At 43.8% G+C, this 14,869-nt stretch overlaps 1 pseudogene; it reads right to left on the bottom strand.

Moving 5' to 3' along the window:
- Positions 1–11,646: 11,646 nt before the first annotated feature.
- LOC128567800 (TGF-beta-activated kinase 1 and MAP3K7-binding protein 3-like) lies at positions 11,647–14,104 on the bottom strand (annotated as a pseudogene).
- Between the last annotated feature and the right edge of the window lie 765 nt (positions 14,105–14,869).

Raw genomic sequence — 14,869 nt, 5'->3', positions numbered from 1 at the left:
GCCCCGGCCAAACTGCAACAAAAAAATAGCCGGGTGCTGTGGCGGGCACCTGTAGTCCCAGCTACTCGGGAGGCTGAGGCAAGAGAATCACTTAAGCCCAGGAGCTGGAGGTTGCTGTGAGCTGTGTGATGCCACGGCACTCTACCAAGGGCCATAGAGTAAGACTCTGTCTCTACAAAAAAAAAAAAACAACAAAACATACAATTATTTAAATACAAATTTATTTTTAAAGTACTTTTTTTTTTGAGACAGAGTCTTACTCTGTTGCTCTCTGTAGAGTACTATGGCATCATAGCTCACAGCAAACTCAAACTCCTGGGCTAAAAATGATTCCCTTGTCTCAACCTCCCTGGTAGCTAGGACTACAGGTGCCTGCCACAGTGCCAAGTTACTTTTTTTTTTTTTAGAGACGTGGTCTTGCTCTTTCTCAGACTGGTCTTGAATGCCTAAGCTCAAGAGATCTTCCCATCTTGGCCTTCCAGAATGCTAGGATTACAGGCATGAACCACTTTGCCAGGCCATTTTTAAAATACCTGAAGATTTCTTTTAGGGTTTTGTTCTGGGATGAGTTATTCAGGCTATCTGTATGGAGCTAGACATCCTCTTATGTTTCATATTTCTTATATGTGATCTCGTCTTCCAGAGCAGTTGTCTTTTTTTTTTTTTAAATTAAATCATAGCCGTGTACATTAATGCAATTGTGGGGTACAATGTGCTGGTTTTATATACAATTTGAAATACTTTCATCAAACTGGATAACATAGCCTTCACTGCATTTTCTTAGTTATTGTGTAAGCTATTTATATTCTACCCTTAGCAGATTTAACATGTACCCTTGTAAAATGCACCATAGGTGTGGTCCCACCAATTACCCTCCCTCCACCCATGCTCCCCCCTCCCCTCCCCTCCCTCTCCTCTTTCCCCTTAGAGAAGTTATCTTTTACAGAACTTTCTCATTCATGGCTGAGTTACTGGGCTTCACTATGGGTTGGTTGCCTTTTATTTTACTGTTGGCTTAGAGCTCTTGAAGCATGAAGATACTGAGAATTTGGGCTAGTCTCCAGCTTTTGTTAATGGTCTGGGACTCTGGACTTTCCCAAATAGTGGTTGCCAGGATGGAAGTTGGGATATATTCACATATCATGCAACCCACTGTTCCCATTCCTAAGTATTTACCCACGAGAAATGAAAATATGTGTCCATACAAATGGTTATAGTTGCATTATTCATATTAGTTCAGAACTGGAAATGATGCAAATGTCCATCCATTGGTGAATAGCAAAACTATTGTGGCTTATCCATGGTATAGAATAATACTTAACAATAAAAAGGGACAAAATAATAATATGTTAAATAACATAGGTGAATCTCCAAAACAAGTCAAAGTGAAAAGTCAAGTGAAAGAAGTTAAACGCAAAAGAATATGGACTACATGATTCCATTTATATAAAACCCCAGGAGAGGCAAAGTTATAAAGGATAAAAAGGATACCAGAGGAGGCTGGGGTTAGGGGAGGAATGGACTGCAAAGGGGCTCCAGGAATCATCTTAAGGAGATGAAACTGCTGCGTATTGGGATTGTGGTAGTGGTTACACAAACAGTATACAATTACAAAATTCATCCAATTGCACACTTCAAGTGGGTGGACTTTTGTATGTAAGTTATACCCCCCAAAAGCTAGAATTTAAAAGTGTTATCTTGTTTTGAAAATTGAGACAGGGTCTTGCTCTCTTGCCTGGGTTAGAGTGCCAGGGTGTCAGCCTACCTCATGGCAACCTAAAATTCCTGGGCTCAAGGGATTGTCCTGCCTCATCCTTCCAAGTAGCTGGGATTACAGGTGCACCAGCAAGCCTGGCTAGTTTTTGTTCTTTGTTGTAGAGACACTCTTGCTCTTGCTCTTAAGCTGAAACAGCACTATCTTTTGAATGCCTTCTTTATATATCCATTGGTCTTGCTTTTATACAACCACTTTCTCTGATGTTTTTCATTAGAGTCTTAACTCCCACGGCACCAACACATTGCTTTAAAAATGGTTGTGAAGACCCCATTTGTGTGCCCAGGAGAGGACACAGTTACTCCTCCTGGCTATCCTTGTAGTGAAGGGGGAAAGCAAGAGGTTGATGAGGACAGGTCATGGATGACAGATGAAAGGTTTTTACACCAGGCACAATGGCTCACGCCTGTAATTCTAGCACTCTGGGAGGCTGAAGGAAGTGGATTGCTTGAGTTCAAGAGTTGGAGATCAGCCTGAGCAAGAGTGAGACCCTATCTCTACTAAAAATAGAAAAAATAGCTGGGCATTATGGTGGAAACCTGTAGTGTCAGCTACTCAAGAGGCTGGGGCAAGAGAATCACTTGAGCCCAGGAATTATGAGGTTAGTTACGATGATGCCTTGGCACTCTACCCAGGGCCACAGAATAAGTCTCAAAAAAAAAAATAATAATAATAAGTTTTTTACACTTTCATTATCAGGTAACGGAGGTCACTGGACATTTTGTGCTATACAGAAACCGTTTGTGCTGTAGGAGGATAAAAATGGAAGCAATGTGAAGGCTAGTGTATCAGGAAAACACCAAATAACTGTCTGTTTTCTCCTCCTATATTCTCAACACTCAATACTCTCTGGCCATCAAAAATGTGTAGAAGCTGGTAATTTGTAACCCAGGTGTTGGCTGTAGTCTTGGCTTCAGAAAAGCAGAGTTTCTGTTTTGTTTATGGAGTAGGAAGAAACAGTGTAGCCAGCAGGATGGCAGGAGGGCCAGCCCGGACTCTGGGGCTGAGGTCCTTTCTGTGACTCCTAATCTGCAGAAAATTGACTGAATTTGCTAAATACTTGGCATTAGTGGATTTTTTTCGTACAAGTGGCAGGGAAGGTCACACTGAGTATTATGTGGATTAATATGAAGGTACAAAAGGGTGTGTTTTATTGTAATACTGCTTGGTCAGGGTACGTACTGGAGTTTGAGGAGGATCTCATGAACCTTTCAATCCAAATCTTGAAGAACCTGCTCCCTCCCACCTGCCACAGCTGATGGAAGAGCCTCTGGTTGGGGAGGGCATGACTGGTACCAGTTCTTCAGTGCTGTGTCCAGTGGGTTAGGACTTGGGACTAGGAATGGTCTCTCCTTCCAAGACCTGGCAGGAAGCTCAATTTGGCAAGAGGGAACCTATAGCTGGGGCAGGGCAATTTTCAGTTTGGTAACATCAGCTAGGGAATTTGAATGTGCAAGGACAGACAGCAGGGTATTATTAGATTTACACGAATTGGGATCCTAAAGCAGATTCAGTGTGAGGACAAATTATTACCAAAAGTGTATTGGAGCAGGCCTCTGAATGGAGAATGCCTTGACAGAAGAGTTTAAACAAGGTCCATGACTTACAACAAAAAGCTAATGAAGTGCTCTCTAAATTTTTTGGAATGCACATATCAGGCATATTGGAAATATACAAATGTGTGTCCAGAGGCCCCTGAAACTTTGCACATGGTTAATATCACTTTCACTGGGCAAAATGCTGAACTCCAGCATGGGAAGGGGCAATTGGCATGAATCCCTCACAGCTTGTTGACACCGCCTTTAAAGTGTATAATGCTAGAGCAGAGGAACTGGGTGACGGAGAGGGGTCCTGGGGTGCCATGTCTTTCTAGTAGCTTCAATCCAAACATCCCCACGGGAGCCTTAGGTAGGATTGACAGTAGGAACTTGGTCAGCGGACTTTTTAATTTTCACAGGAATGCCACCATGGTAGTCCCCAGAAGCAGGCTTGAGTTAAACCCCTATGAAATAGTTTATATGAGACCCTTCTAGTGCCCCGAGGTAAGTCTGATGATATGTGTATAACCATGAGTAAGGAAAGCAGAGTAAAGCAATATGTCAAGCAAATAAATCAAATACTAGCCACTATGCGTGAGTTTGCTCTTTCAGGTCCCCACCCCAGTAGGAAGTGCCTCTCCACCTGTTTAAACCACGAGACTGAGTGTTGCTTAAAGCCTGAGAACAACAAGGACTGGAACAACTGGCAGAGAAATGGGAGGGACCCTATGGAGATAGAGGGACAACTCCTTAACAAGGATTTCCCAATCTATTGCCTCATATGCTGATCTGTCTTGCTGCTGGGTTTGTCATTATGACTCCACACTCAGAGCTCCCCCACCCCCCCCCTTTTTTTTTTTTTTACTTTCCTAATGGGTATTTCTGATGAGGGGAAGTTTCTAATTTTGATGAAGTTCTTTTTTTTTTTTTTTTCATGTTTATTGCCTATAACATGTTTTAAAAACATTTTCCCTGGCTTGGTGCCTGTAGCTCAAGTGGCTAAGGTGCCAGCCACATACACCAGAGCAGGCAGGTTCAAATCCAGCCTGGGCCTGCCAAACAACAATGAGAACTACAACCAAAAAATAGCCCAGCATTGTGGTGGGTGCCTGTGGTCCCAGCTACTTGGGAGGCTGAAAGCAAGACAATCACTTAAGCCCAGGAATTGGAGGTTGCTGTGAGCTGTGATGCCACAGTACTTTACCCAGGGCCACAGCTTGAGGCTCTGTCTCAAAAAAAAAAATTTTCCCTAGGGTTCAGGAATATATTTTTCTATATTTTCTTTTTGATGCTTCATGGTTTTAGATTCTTTAAATGTATGACCCATCTGAAATTATTTTTATGTGTGGTATGTATGATGTGAGGGCTGGGAGATTTAAGTTGCTCATGTTTTTCCTTACAGATAGCTAGTCGTTACATTACTTGTGGGAAAAAAATCCAACTAAAAGTTTTATTTCATATTTAATTTTTTAAATGGCTTTTTTGAAGATAAACTGACTAGATATGCATGGGTCTGTGTACTAAGTATTAAGTGCCTTTTCCCCTGCTAAGGCCCAAGAATACAAGAGAAAGGAGAAATAGCCCACAAATTTCAGTTATCCTGCCAAGGAAGTCTTGGCATATGGCAGGAAATGGTAAGTAGTTGTTACATTTGTCTTTCCTTGCCTCCAAGAACAATATTGCTACGTATGCAGATGCTGTTTACTTATGATGGGCTTATGTCCAGGTAAAACCATCATAAGTAAAAAATACCATAGATTGAATATGAACTTAATACTCCAATAAATCCATTGTAAAGTCAAAAAATCGGGAGTTGAATTATCATAAATTCAGATGCATCTGAGCTTACGATGGGGCTATTTCCTAATAAACCCATTTCAAGTTGAAAATATCGTAAGTCAAAAATGCATTTAATATGCTGATAAATTCACTATAAAGTTGAAAAATCCAAGTTGAACCATTGTAAGTCAGAGACCATCTGTATATAATTCTTCTATGGGTAAAGGCATTCAATTCCAGACTTACAAGCAGGCTGTATGTTTTTAGGGATTGCTAAAGCCAGCATTGTGAGGCGCTCAGGTTTCAACCCCTTTCCTCATCTCTTTGGTGTTAAGGTACTCATTTTACCTATTCATCTATTAAAATGAATTCTTACAAAAGAATCCGTAAGGAATCACAACATGGTGCAAAGAAAAAAATCTTATGGGTATTTGAATTTTAGGCATAAGGTGATCAAATACATTTTGGGAAGTAAGCTTGTTTTCAGCATCTTTGAATGACACGGGTTAGGGGATAACCTCACCTTTTTACATGTAAAGCTGGCCTTCATTTGATTTGAAAACTCGTTCTGACTTTGTTAAACCACAAGTGTCTATTCTACCTCCATAGTTCCTTAGGCACTGAGATGGCTGCCATGGTCCTGCACTACCCCTTAGACAGGGGCGGGAGATGGAGGGAAAAATGGGGAGATGGAATAAGAACTTACTGAGCTTGTATTATGAAAAGTTGTTTGCTTATTTGCTAACTGCAGATGCAAAATCTGCTTCTTTGAAGGTCAGTTATGATAACTGATTGTTTGCTTGTTTGTTCGCTTGCTTCCTTGCTTGCTCGCATCAGACAACTCTATTAAAACCCCAATTCTGAGCCAGTCAGTGCTACTCTCTCAGTTTTTCTGAGATTGTAGACACAGCTGCCAGTCAGCTAATAAAAGACTCCATTTAGACACTTTTAAATCGGCCATGTAGTCCTTTCTTGCGCATAACATTTGGAGGCCCCAGCGCGATGGCTAGGTCTAGGTTAGGACCACCAGTTGTGGCTAGGTACATGGGCCAATCTCCGTTGCAGGGGTCCTCAAACTTTTTAAACAGGGGGCCAGTTCACTGTCCCTCAGACCGCTGGAGGGCCAGACTATAGTTTAAAAAAAAACTATGAACAAATTCCTATGCACACTGCACGTATCTTATTTTGAAGTAAAAAAAAAAAACAAAATGCAAACAAATACAATCACACTGCCTCATGTGCCCTGCGGGCCATAGTTTGAGGACCCCTGGTAGGGGATGGCCACTGAGAGACATTCCTCAGCCCCAGATGGGAGACCAACCCCGTTCCCCTCCTCAATCCACTAAATTACTTGACTAGGCACCTTAAGGAAGTCGTCTGGTTCTGGTTCTGTCCCTTACCAGTAAGTCTGTCCATCTGTCTGGGTTGCCTGGGGGCTGGATGCAGCCATAAGGCTGGTGATGGATCCTGGATTGTGTCAGGGTGCCAACTGGATCTTCTGGTTTCAGATCTCATGTTGGGGCAGCCGACTGGATCTTCTGGTTTCATTTTTCCTTTGATATTATTATAAAGTAGATCTCTAAACTGTCCTCCCTTTCCAATTCCACATAAACATGTGAATGAATGTGTGAATGATTGAGTTTTAGTTGTGATTCCACTGCCCGAGGCTATGGAATCTGAGTGGGCCTTCACCCGGTTCCATGACTCTATCATACGGCTCAGTGGCGAATCACCCCCTGGGGTGACCTGGCACAGGATTTATACATCCAGCCTATGCTAAGATAGAGTTGTTTTTCTGTCAGGGACATGGCTGGGCAGGCATCTGACTGAGCCCTTCCCGGTCTTTTCCTTTTTGTCAGTCACTCTTTCCCCACCCCTACCCCATGCTTATTATGTTTGGCCCATGTCCTCCAGACCCTAATTCTGCCAGTCCATAGGTGGCTTCCAGGAGAGGGACAGGCTGTGGGCCCTCTGAGGGGAGGCACCCCCTGGAAACATTCCAGGGCCCCCAGAGGACCCAGAGCCCTCAGGAGACCGGCTGACAATCACCTCTAAATTCACCTGTGAGTCCACCTCCGGAGGTCAGCCATTTTAAGATCTACTTTTGGATAGTGTCTGCAGATGTTAGTGTAACTATTGATGGTATTTTTGTTGTACTTATTTGTTGTGGATTGCTGTGGAGATATATAACTATTTGTTGAATTTGTTTGTTGTGATTTGTGTAGAGCCCTTAGGGACCTCTGAGGGAAGGCCAAAGAGGCAGGAACTTTGGACAGGGACCCTGGGTTGCCAGGCTATTGGCTTGTCAGAGGCACTCAGAGGCATGTGTCAGTAGAGCCACATGCCACTAGAAACACACACATAGAAATCCAATGGGGAGCCTCAGCCCTATCGGCCTGTCAGGGGCTCCCAGAAATGTTTGTCAACACCCTTTATGGTGGAAATGGGGTCCAATCAACCTCTGGGGTGTTAGATCACCCACAGGCCTATTAAAAGGTGTATGAGAGTGTGTGGATATAGTATGACTGAAAGGACCTAAGGGAGTGTTGATTTGCCTCCTATGGCTAAGTGGCAGTTTGAGTGGGAAATTAAGGCTGCCCAGGTTAAGCAATGGGTTGGAATGTGTGCATGTGACTGCTTGGAGACTGACTGAGATGGGTAACGATAGGTGGAGTTTCACTCTCCTCTTCACAGGATGAAACAATTGTGTGAGTGGCCCCCTTTTCACTGCTCCAACTTTGCCCCCAACTATTCTGAGAGAAACTGGAAGTTCCACATTTTCTGCTTTCTGTCTTGGACACAGGTCTAGTCTTTGGCAGCCACGTGGCCATGTGAAACTTAGGGGGAAAAAAATGAAATGACATCAGAAAGGGTAACTGTGTTGTGGTTTTGTTACTGGAATTTCTTCAGTGAGTCCTTGGTTTTGGGGATTCAGGAATTGAGCCCACAGGGCACAAAATTGGAATTTTGTTGAATAGAGGGGGCATGCAGAGAGAGTGGAGAGTGCCAGAGCTACTGGCAGGGGGAGGAGGCCCGAGTCAGAAGTCTCCTGCATGGGTCCTTTGTCTATGGGGTGAATAATTAGCCCTGAGAAATATTTTGACCAAGGGATTAATAAATAGAAAAATACCTTTAAAAACTAAATGAATGTTCTAACAAATGAATGAATGCAGCCCTGCACCTTGAGCAAGGTTATTTGGTCTTTGTTGCAGTTTTTGTCTGGGGAGGAGATTAGAGTATGTACTCCCTTCTCAGGGTGGAGGCATTCAAAATGCTTAGGACTGCTTTATTCCTCAGAGAATATGGCCTGCAACGTGTTCATGCCTAAAGATAGAAGTTTGATTTCTGAGCTTACCTGAATCTGAAAAATAGGAATTCCCTGTCTAGTCCTAAATGGGAAAATCCTGTATCAATATTATATTCCATAAAATGTCTCTCATTTGTAAAATGTAATAATTTCGTTGTTTAAATTGTTGGGGAAACTGAGTCTTTATCAAAGAATAAAATTCTAGCCTTTTAAACCCTCTAATTATCAGTTTTGCCAAGGGAATGGCTGACTTCATAGTGAACTATGATTCTGTGTTATAGAAAGTGGGTGTGTTTTGGAAGCGAAAGGCAAGACAAAGGTTAAAAATGTTTAGAATGTTTATAAATTGTCTGTGTAGGTTAAATGAAGTTCATAAAAGAGAAGAGAAATTTACCCAATGCATACAGGTATCTAACAGCGGAGATGAAACCTGGGCTCATAAAAGGCTTTCAAGTCTAACCTGAGATTCCTTATGAAAAGTTCCAACAAAGCCTTTTTTTTTTTGCAGTTTTTTTTTTGGCTGGGGCTGGATTTGAACCTACCACCTCCAGTATAATGGGGCTGGCGCCCTACTCCTTTGAGCCACAGGTGCTGCCTCACCAACAAAAACAATTTTAAAGGAAAGGAGAACCTAGATAACTAATAATTATTCTTGCTGCACTTTATGCAAAAAATGAAACCCAGTATATTGAAAGTACAGTTTATTTTGGCAACTAAGTTAATTCTATAATTTGTCTTTAGTGAAGAAAGAAATTAGAAAGAGAAAAATGATTCAAAGAAAAAAAAGAGACGGGCGGCGCCTGTGGCTCAGTGAGTAGGGCGTCGGCCCCATATGCCGAGGGTGGCGGGTTCAAACCCAGCCCCGGCCAAACTGCAACAAAAAAATAGCCGGGCGTTGTGGCGGGCGCCTGTAGTCCCAGCTACTCGGGAGGCTGAGGCAAGAGAATCACGTAAGCCCAAGGGTTAGAGGTTGCTGTGAGCCGTGTGACGCCACGGCGCTCTACCGAGGGCGGTACAGTGAGACTCTGTCTCTACAAAAAAAAAAAAAAAAAAAAAGAGACTGTGGCCCACCTATATTAAATCCCAGCCTTGTCTGCAATGTCAGCTCATAAAATGAAACATAGCTGTTTCACTAACCTGATCTGTTAAATAGAACTAGAGACTAGTGAAAACTGGGTGAACCTCCTTCCCTTTGCCCTTGTCCATATCCAGTGCACTCCTTATGTGAAGGGAATCACCCCATATGAAATAATGTTTAGAAAACCCCTGCCACTGATCCCTCACCTGGAAAGTGAGAGACTAGCAAAATTTAACACACATTCTCTCCTCAGGTCATTACAAGCATTACAGATCTCCTCCCAACGAGTATGTGAGACGTAAAGATGGTGCATTGAGACAAAAGAAAAACTCGCTCTTCGGAGGAGCAAAGCCACATACAGCCCAGGGACCTGGTCTGGAAGTACCAACCTGGCTCTCTGGGTGCCTGGTGGGACAGACCACTGCTGGTAATCCTCATCATCCCCACTGCTGTCAAGGTTGGCGGAAAATGCTGCTGAATCTACCTGTCCCAGGTCAAGAAAACATACCTGGACCCAGGAGAGAAATGGTTAGCTCTGCAAACTGAGAATCTGCTAAAGCTAAGATTAAATGGGGACTAATTTTGACATTCCTCATGAGATGGGGAGGACAATGTGTGGTAGATCCCCACATCTCTGTAAACTATACATGGGAATTGACTAGGACCATAAATGGAGAATTATTGAGCAGAGTTCAGTCAGACAAACAGCCCACTTTCACCTTTGATCTATGTGACCTGTTCCCACCCAACTGGAAACACTTGCCAGCAGATGCCTGTAACACCAAAGGGACTTTTACTATGGGTGCAGCTCCCTCGGATGTGAGAAAAGACTGCAGGACCAGTAATATTATGCTTGTATAGGAAAGGACAACTGTGACAGGGGAGCTGAATACCACAGTGCAGAATGGGGCTGCACCTCAGCCTATCCAGGGAAAGACCAGCAACTTGTAGTCAGCCAAGGACTTATAATCCCATTGTTATAAAAGTCTACCAAGGGCATAAGAAGAAACAGGGGTGGACTGTGGGACATACATGGGAATTTAGATTACGGGTCACATGTCTGGACCCTGGAGTAACATGCACCATTCAGCAGTTTGTGCCCAGAAGGGAACTAAACCCAATTGGACCCAATGTAGTCCTGTTTTCTGGACGCCCACCAGTCCAGCCCCTGGCAATGCCTTCTCCCACTCGTAATCCCTCTCCTGCTCCAATACCACAGCCCCCCAAAAGAGATCTGTAGGAGCCCCCTGAAGGCCACTCTTAGAAAAGCCAGATGCGGTATTCCAGTATATGAATAACACCAACCCTGACACCACCAGGTATTGTTCACTGTGCCTAAATCCATCTCCCTGGTACTATATAGATATAGCAAGAACCAGCAGCAGTTGAAATGTCTGCCCTTGTAGTAGGGGAGAAAATTTCAAATTGCCCAGCAAACAAATTGACTGGGATCTGAAGGACCTAGAAAACTCAGTTGCCTGATTAGAGACCTCTCTAGACTCTTTAGCAGAGGTAGTCCTTCAGAACTGTAGAGGGCTTGATCTACTGTTCTTAAAGCAAGAAGGATTATGTGTGACTCTAAGAGAAATGTGCTACTTCTATATTAACAATTCTGGAGTTATTTTTTTTTTGCAATTACAAATACCTTTATTTTACCTGCCCCCCCCCAAAAAAAATCATATTCTGGGTGCTTTTTCCTGTCCTTCTCTTTAGAAGGAAGCAACAGGAAGAAGCATAAGGGAGCCTTGGTTTCCAGAGAGCTGCGACTAGGTAAGTCTACTCTGGGATTCACAGTTTGTCTGCATAAACTGTAACATTACCATGATTGAAAGTTCTAGCTTATAAAATAAGAGCTACTCAGCAGTAACTTTAACAATTGGGATTCCACAGAAGAGCTCTTGACTGCTCTATGTACCTTCTTTCAGGAGTGAATCCTTTCCTAGTTTTAAGTATCGCTTTCTATCTCTCATTCTGCAACAGAAGTTAATAAAGGAAAAAAAGAAACCTCCCCATTTTCCCTTTCCTGAGCACAGTGGCCACAGTGCCATTCTTCCTCCCCACTGTGTAATCAGAAATGAAAGGCTGGGCAGATGAACAGATTCCCACAGTTTCTTTTTCTTCTGTTGGTGCTTAACATTTCACTCTCAGCCTGGTGTGGACTGTTCCAAATTCAAGTGTACCGTGGCATCTCGCACTGCTCGCAGGGATTTAGTGCTGGGTGGTTGAGAAAGGTACAGCTGTCACAATTCCATGGAGCCCCCTCATAGTCTTCATCTCGAGGCTGTGTCCGAGGACTCTGTTTAGAGCCAGGTAGATGCTCATCCACAGCTGCTGTCTGGGTATCATGGATGTCTGCCTGTACTTTGGAAGTTACACTAATTCTTCGGGCTTTTCTTTCAATTGTGCAGGGGTCTGAGGAGTCTTTTTTAGATGGCTTGGGTGGTGCAACTGGGCCAGGTTCTATGTGGTCATAAAAATTATTCATGGCTTTTGGATCAAAGTTTCCTCTAGATTGAAGAAGGTCAACTTCTTTCAGTGTACAGTCAACATTAATCTGGAGTTGTCTGTTCATGCTTCTCAATCTTGTCATTTCCTCAGGCGTGGGGATCGCAGGATGCAGCTGACTCTTCTGAGCCGTCTTTGCATCAGATCATGCTCCATACCGTTAACTTCAGCCTTCAAGTGCTCTAGCTCCTCTTTCTCAAGTTTCAATTGCTTTGCTAACCTCTCCATCCTTGCTTGCTGATGTAACAGCAAGGCTTGTGTATAGGCATAGTCATCTAATCCAGAATTAGAACTCCTCTGATGTTTGTGGCTTCCCTTTTCTCCCCCAGAGCCTGGTATCACTGAAATGGGCTGAATAGGTTCTGGTGCAGCAGAGCGCTCTTCTTGGTCCACTAAATTTAAAAGATTTTCAGTTGTAGCTCGGCCTACAGTAATTTTAAAAACTGTAGCTGGGTTTGGTATCACCCGAGGAGATGGTGAAGGAGCGCATGAAGGTCCAGTTGGCTGTGTATACGTAATATACACAGGATTAACACTAAATGGAGGTTTTGGTTGAGTAGATATCCCTCTTGAAGTAGAACTTGAAGGTGGTGTGGTGGCTGTGTACAGTGAGTGCTGATTCTGTGGACATGGTTGACTACTGATGGGTGAAGGACTCCTAGTAATTGCTGTCCAGGTCTTTGAGAAGGTTCAACTGTAATTTCTATCTTCTTCATGGAACCTTTGGGTAAGCTTGATGTTGTGTATGGGAGATAGGCTACTGAGTGGCTTCCCTGTTTCTGATAGCTAGGAGGTCCTTGTTGATATGGATGGGGTGGAGTAGTTGAAGGACTAGGTGGCATAAAGACGTGGCCCAACTGAGAAGGTTGCACTTGATGCTGTGGAGAGCTGAAGGGTGAAGGACATTGAGAAGGAGGTGGAGAATGGTATGCAGACTGTGGGATCTGCTATTGTTTGGGAGAATACTGAGAAGGTTGATAGTTCTGTTGATGTGGATAAACAGATAAAAGACGTTGGCTATAATGAGGCACTGGGCCCTGTGGTGAGGACTGCCATGGTGTACTCTGAGGAGTCTGTCTTCCTGATGAACTCTGAGATGTCTGTCTAATATAAATAGAGCCAGGAGACCCATAGAGATTGCCTGGAATTTGTGGAAGAATCTGTAAAGCTCTTGGTATAGTCTGTCCAGAAGGGAGGTTCTGGGATACTGTAACAGTAATTGGATTTGTACTATACCGAGGTATGTGCATGTATGAAGGAGGTGGCGGTGGTGGTGGTGAAGGCCCTTGCATAGCAGACGGATTCATTCCTGTTTGAGTGGAAGATGGTTGTTGAGGTGGCTGTGAAGGAGTAGCTGCACTTCTCTTCTGTTCATTCATAAAAAATGCATTGTAGTTGGGAGTGGCAGCCACAACAGCTGGAGCTCAGTGTGGTTCCTGAACTAAACATATCAGCTGTTTACCTGCTGTATGCTGTGGATCCATATGTCCATCACTTGAACTATGGACCAGTGTTCCACCACCATTAAATTGAGCTCCATCTCCTGGATGGTATAGCTACTAGGAGAATGGATACCCAGGTTAATATGCAAAAGGCGATTTCTATTCATCCTACTGTCATCTGGACTGTGGTATTCCATATGTAAGTATTTACTACTCTCCTGGGAAAGGGCTCGGCAACAGGCTTCAAGATTGTTGTTATTCTGTAACATGCACTGAGACACCGCACTCTCTGGAATTTCAGGGAAACGTTGTCGAAGATCATGGAGAACCTGAATATCAGGTTGTGGATTGCTTTGCGCCATGCCAGAGCAAATGGTGGTCAAGTTTCTCTTAGGAAATGAATGTTAACCAGCCTTCCAAGAGTAACAATCTTTTAACATCACAGTCATTTTCCGGCAGCTGCTGCTCTCCGTCCGCCGCCGGCTCCGCCACCTAGTTAGTATTCACGCCCGTCGCCTACTCCCGCGGGGGGTCCGGGCCGGCGCCGCTTCCCCGCCCGACCCCCGCCTCGGGTGCGCGCCGCGCGGGACCCGAATCCAACAATTCTGGAGTTATTAAAGACAGCCTAACTATGTTGAGAAAGAGACTCGGAGATCGCAAAGAGGCTAGGAACCAGTCGGAAACTTAGTTTAAGAACTGGTTCAATTGATCTCCTTAGCTGACCACTCTCCTATCAGCCTTTGCAGGGCCCCTCCTCCTCCTTTTAGGATGTTGGTAGGATCATGCATTATTAATACTCTCACTTCTTACATCCAAAAAAAAAAAAGGGGGTGGGTGGGTGGAGTGGGGGGTGGGTACAGGCAGTAAAACTCATGGTCCTGCAAACATATCTGTCAAGATGAAGATGAAACGATTTGATTACCCAAAATGAGAAGTGGGGAATGAGATGGCCTCTGTGGCCCTGCATCACCCCTTAGACCAGGGGCGGGAGATGGAGGGAGGAATGGTGAGATGGAATAAGAACTTATTGAGCTTCTATTATGAAAAGCTGTTTGCTTATCTGCTAACCGCAAATGCAAAGTCTGCTTCTGTGAAGGTTGGTTTTGATAACTGATTGCTTGCTTGCTTGCATTGGCCAACCCTATAAAAACCCCAATTCCGAGCCAGTCAGTGCTGCTCTCTCAGTTTTTCTGAACATTTAGAGACAGCTGCCGGCTGGCTAATAAAAGACTCCATTTGGACACTTTTAAATTGGCCGGGTAGTCCTTTCTCACCCATAACAGCATCTACCTCTCTCCATTTCAACAGGCCAAAGTTGGCAAGGTTGATAACTCAGAAGTTGCTGCACAAGTGAAGAGGTAGTTTTATAATATGGGAAATACAATCTTGGACTAAATAATTCTAGAGAAGAGCTGAAAACTTAACAAAAAAAAATGTATCTAAATG

Source organism: Nycticebus coucang, chromosome 16 (genome assembly GCF_027406575.1).
Source record: "Nycticebus coucang isolate mNycCou1 chromosome 16, mNycCou1.pri, whole genome shotgun sequence".
NCBI classification, from domain to species: domain Eukaryota; kingdom Metazoa; phylum Chordata; class Mammalia; order Primates; family Lorisidae; genus Nycticebus; species Nycticebus coucang.
The sequence above is the reverse complement of the archived record's forward strand: the minus strand, read 5'-3'. Positions and strand labels throughout refer to the sequence as shown.